The sequence below is a fragment of the Choloepus didactylus genome, chromosome 6 (assembly GCF_015220235.1).
Source record: "Choloepus didactylus isolate mChoDid1 chromosome 6, mChoDid1.pri, whole genome shotgun sequence".
Lineage (NCBI taxonomy): Eukaryota > Metazoa > Chordata > Mammalia > Pilosa > Megalonychidae > Choloepus > Choloepus didactylus.
Genome location: NC_051312.1, coordinates 19,175,159 through 19,180,974, shown reverse-complemented (window position 1 = coordinate 19,180,974; position 5,816 = coordinate 19,175,159). Strand labels below are relative to the sequence as shown.

The 5,816-nt window shown below is 37.4% G+C and overlaps 1 pseudogene; it reads right to left on the bottom strand.

The window, feature by feature from the left end:
- Window positions 1–225: 225 nt before the first annotated feature.
- Window positions 226–3,340, bottom strand: LOC119536650 (annotated as a pseudogene).
- Window positions 3,341–5,816: the final 2,476 nt, after the last annotated feature.

Below are 5,816 nucleotides of genomic sequence, written 5' to 3'. Positions count from 1 at the left end.
TATTGTAAAATGGATGTGTAGCTTGATCTTTAGGGGACAGGACCATCAACAAATACATGCAGATTTTGTTTGTGTGTGTGGACAGAAGGTACTTTTGAAATTCAGTATTGCTATACAGAAACAGAATGAATAAATGAGCTTATTATTATTATTTTTTTGCAAGATGTAAGTAAAAGATTCAATTTGATTCTTCTAGAGGGGGGAAAAGGAGCTGAAAGTAGGTCTTCATTTTGCATTCATCATCTGTATGAATTCTTCAAAGTTAACTTGTCCATCTCCATCAATATCTGCTTCTCCGATCATTTCATCTACTTCTTCATCTGTTAGTTTTTCTCCTAAGTTTGTCATGACGTGGCATAGCTCTGCCGCACTGATGTAGCCATTGCCATCCTTATCAAAGACTCATAATGCCTTGTGTATTTCTTCTTCACTGTCTGTGTCATTCATTTTTCTAGCCATCATGTCAAAAATTCTGGGAAGTCAGTGGTGCCATTACCATCAGCATCCACTTCGTTGATCATATCCTGTAATTCAGCTTCTGTTGGGTTCTAACCTTATGACAGTTACAAGTTCCTTTGTTGTGATGGTGCCATCGCCATCTTTATCAAATAGAGAGAAATCTTCATTGAATTCAGCAATTTGTTCTTCGGTCAGCTGATCAGCCCCTCGTCATTGGGTCTCCCACAGGCCAATTCCTCCTCTCCCACATTTTTGAAGGACAGTTTTCTGGATATAGAATTCTGGTTGGTAGTTTTTCTCTTTCAGTATCTTAAGTATATCATATCACTGCCTTCTCATCTCTACGGTTTCTACTGAGAAATCCACACATAGTCTTATTGAGCTTCCCTTGTATGTAATAGATCACTTTTCTCTTGCTGCTTTCGGAATACTCTCTTTGTTTTGACATTTGATAATCTCATTATTAATTGTCTTGAAGTAGGTCTATTTGAATCTATTCTGTTTGGGGTATGCTGTGCTTCTTGGATCTGTAATTTTATGTGTTTCATGAGAGATGGGAAATTTTCAGTGATTATTTCCTCCATTATTCTTTCTGTCCCCTTTCCCTTCTCTTCTCCTTCTGGGACACCCAAGACACATGTATCCATGTCCTTAGTGTTGTCCTTCAATTTCCTGAGATCCTGCTCATATTTTTCCATTCTTTTCCCTCTCTATTCTTTTGTATGTAAGATTTCTGATTATCTGTCTGCTAGTTCATGAATCCTTTCTTCTGCCTTTTCAAATCTGCTCTGTTATGTCTCCATTGTGTTTTCATCTCTTCTATTTTGCCTTTCATTCCCATAAGTTCTGCCGTTTGTTTTTTCAAGCTTATGAATTCTTCTTTAGTGTCTTCTTTATATCCTTCATCTCTTTTGCCACATTTTCCTTCAGCTTGTTGATCTGATTTAAAAGATTTGTTTGTACATCTTTAATTATTTGTTTCAACTCCTGTATTTCACTTGAAGTGTAAGTTTTTTCCTTTGACTTGACCATATCTTCATTTTCCCTTGTGCGACTCAGAATTTTTTTGTGGTCTAGGCATCTGGTTTCCCTTGATTACTCCCATCAGATTTTCCCAGACCAGATGGCCCAGGTCTCCAGAGGAGGGTGTAATCAGTATCAAGTTTCCCTGAGGATTGGCCCTGGCAGATTGTCAGACTTTCCTGTGAGGCCTCTAGACTCTGTGCTTTTCCTGTCCTGCCCAGCAGGTTGTGATTGTCAGCCTGCAGCTCCCTACCAGCAAAAAGAGGTGTGATACCTTTAATTCTCAGCAAGCCCTGTCCCTTCCAGTGGCCTAGGGTGAATCAGAAGCCAAGCTTAAGTTGTTTTTTGTTTTTATTCTTTTTCCCCAGGCCCTGAATTCAGGGTCTGAATTCTCTGAGGGAGGGCAGCCACTTGAGCTGGGCCTCACCCCTCCCCCTTTTCTTAGGGAGGATAAGCCCTTTAGGGAATTATTTCCTTCACTTGACTTCTTCCTTTGTCTCTGTAACTACCTTAACTCCACCCTTGCCTGGTCAGCACAAGCAATTGAAATGCCTGAGGCTTTCTGAGCCTACTTAGATTGAGAGAAAAAAAAGAAATCAGAAAGAAATTCCTTTTTCAGAGCTAGTCCCCAGTCCCCAGTTTTGCTAATTGACTGGAGTTGGTACCCAGTTCTATGTGCCCCTTTTTTGGGACACAGCTATTTTCCAATATTCTGAGCTCAGTCAAATCCAAAGGCCTATTTATTTATTTATTTATTTATTTATTTATTTATTTCTTCATCAGCCCTGCTGGAAGAGACTTCAGGGTTCCTTTCCTGTTGCCCTGGGTTTATCTTTGCCTATAGCTTGTATTCAGTAGTCCAAGTTTGTTAATTAAAATTGCAATTGGAGCTTGGTTGAGCTACCTTCTCATGCTCCCAGAAGGAAATGTCCCAACTCAGTCTTCCATGCCAGTGGGGGAGGGACACCAGCTCCACGGTTTTGGGAACTCTGTGATCTCAGCTGTTCCACCTATTCTAGTCTGGTGTATGATGTGTGTCTGGTCATGGATGTCCCCTAAACAGTTGTTCCAGCCTAAGTTTTAGTTAATTCTGGCTATTTAGTAGTTGCTTTATGGGGCTAAGTTACACAACTCCCTATGCTGCCATCTTGCCCTACCTTTAGAGATACTTTAAAAACCCTTTGTATATTTACCTTTTCCCTCTCCAAGAATAACTGAGATCTTGAATTTGGTATTAACATTCTCAATCATACCTTTATATTTTTACACTACATATTTTTGTCTATATAATAACCAACAGTTAATTTGAACTTACTTTAAAACTTCACGTGAATGGTGTTACAATGTTTGCATTCTCCAGTACTTTGTTCAACATAGTGTTTTTGAGATTTAGCTATATTGATATACACAACTCAAAGTCATATTTAATTTTCTGCACACATCTGATTGGTATGAAGTGTTCTTTCTCATATTTAAAATTCCCTCCACAAACTGTGTTTTCCCCTTTCTCAGACCTAATCAGATTTTTGTTTTCTATTTCTTTTTTTTCCCAATGGACTGGCCATATGTATGTCTGTGTTATTGATCATTTCAAAGTTTTATTTAGTTTTATTTACCATGTCCACTTTAAAATTTGTTTTATATATCATTACTTTCTACTCTTTGTTTGTATTTTAGTTTCTTCTAGACACTTTTGGCTTATTGTGTGTGTGTGCATGCTATTTTCTTGTAATACATGCTTCATTTATTTTTAGTTTTCCTCATTGTCTAATAAAAGCATTAGCTGATATATATTTTTCCCTTTACCATTGTTGTTATAATTCATAAGCTTTAAGATGAACTTCTCATTGTCTGCCATTTCTAATATTTCAAAAATATTCTGAAATTTCACAGTGAGATTCATTCTCTCTCAAATGTAGCTGAGTAGGCTATTTTGACAAGTCAAAATTGTTGATATTATTTTTGTTTATACCTTTGTCATTAATTTCTGTGTGCCTTACAATGTGATCAGTGATCAGAGAATGATTCTTGCATGATTGCCTCACATTTGACTGATAGTTTGGTTGGTTATTGAATTCTGGCTTCAAAATCCTTTCTCTGATCTTCATAGACATTTTTCTTTCTTATGGCTTCTGGGACTCAGTACTATCAATGCAAAATTTGATGACATTCTACTTCTTGTTCCCTTATAGAAAACCTTTTTTTTCTTTTTTTTAACTTCCAGGAATGTATATGGTTTTCCTTCTATTCTTGAGGCTAGAAGTATAATTTTGTTCAATACTGGTATTAAGATCTTGGTGAGCACTTTGGATCCAAAGGCTTAAGATTATTTTTTTAGGCTCAAGGAAATTTTCTTCTGTTATTTAAGAAATTTATCATACACATTATATGTACTACTTGAAGCTTTTATTAACAGATATTTAGCTTTTGTGACTGCTAACATTTTCATATTTTTTATCCCATCTGCACCTGTTGGCATTTTTGCTTTGCATTCTAGGAAGTGTGACTATTTATAATTTACACTCTTAACACAGTTGGGCAACAAAAATAACTTCTTAAAATTTTATTTTAACTGAACTCAACATTTTCCCACTTATGGCAAAAATTGGTCTTTCCAATTCATGGCAACTCAGTCACTTTCAGCTTTAAACATGGTCCATTCAGGATTTTAACTCAGTCAGTTCAAGATTCTCTCTCTGATGTAGTTTGCTAGGCTGCTGAAAGGAGATACCATGAAATGTGTTGACATTAACAATGGGAATTATAAAAAAAGGTTACAGTTCTGAGGCTGAGAAAAATGTCCAGATAAAGGCATCATCAAGGTAATGTTTTCTTCCTGATAACCAGCTGCCAGCAATCCTTGGCTTCTCTGCCACATGGTAAGGCACATGGCAGCATCTGCCGGTGTCTCCCTTCTCTTCAGGGTTTCATTGATTTTAGTTTCTTGCTTCTGTGACTTTCTCTCTCTCTCTGCATTCATTCTGTTTATAGCAATGCCAGTAATAGGATTAAGACCCAACCTGAATGAGGTGGGCCACACCTTAACTGAAGTAACCTCATCAAAAGGTCCTACTTACAATGGGTTCACACCCACAGGAATGGATTCACTTTAATAACATGCTTTTCTGGGAGTACATACAGCTTCAAACCACACACACTCTCTGTCTTCTTTATTGCTTTCTTATCCCTGGAAGTAACTTAAAATCCCAGGGGTTTTATATGTCATCCTAGCATTGGGTATTTAGTACAACTAATTCCTTCTGTTCTTACTGTTCTTTTTGCATATATAGCTACATCTTTTCTGATTCTCCTTGTCATGTGCTTGTATCTGCTGCTCTCATTGTTCAAGCCATGGCTTCTCTCTTAAGAGACATATACTCTGCGTTCTCTTTGTATGGTCCTCAGATCAGTTTGGTTTTCCAATCCTCTTAGTTCTTTTCTATACCTAGGTGTCAGGATTCTGTGAAGTAGCTCTTGTCCCTTCTACCTAGGCACATCCATCAACCATTGGTGGTATGTTGCTCTGCTGCTGTGTCAGATGCAGAGAATCACTAGGAAGTTTATTACATTAGGAGGTCAAGCCCAGGTACCTCCTCTTTCAGATACTTTCAAAAAATGGTGAGGGACTTATATCACCTACTGATCCTTCTGAGAGTTATCCAGGGGTTTGGGGGATGTTGGGGCACTGGGTCCTTTTATAAGGATCAAAACAGCATCTATAATCTAATCAGGATACTCTCTGATTTTCTCCTATCTTGCCTGCTGATAAAATCTTTTTCTTTTTAGGTGGGAAAATGACTGTTTATTATAGTGTGAATTTTATGCTCATGGTAAATACTCACTGGTTTCTGCTTTTCATGATTACTCTTTATATTGAAAGAACCATTTTGGGAAATTCCAAGGAATACATTTTATCTTTCAACAAAAGCTCTCTTTCAATTAAAAGCCTTGGTGTTAAAACTATTATTTCTTTAATGCAATAAAAAAATCTATTGGGAAATTCATCTGGTTCCTTTGGTCCAGTTTGTACCAGGACCATTCCTGGAAGGAATGTGCATGACAATTAATTACTGCTTCCAGAGTCATGTTCATAAAGGACTATTAGAAACACAAGATTTTGGGGTAGTGGTGGTAGTGGTGGTTGGTATGCCATTGCTTAAAATCTCAAAATATTACCTGACTGAACTGATGGTGTCATTTTTGGAAACAGGGTTATATTTCCAGATTGTCCATGATTACCACGTGGCTGTTTTCAACCCTCACTCCATGTCACCATCATGACTTCCAAGATACATAGCAGAAGCTAATAGCTGCATATTTTAGAGGCCTTGGAC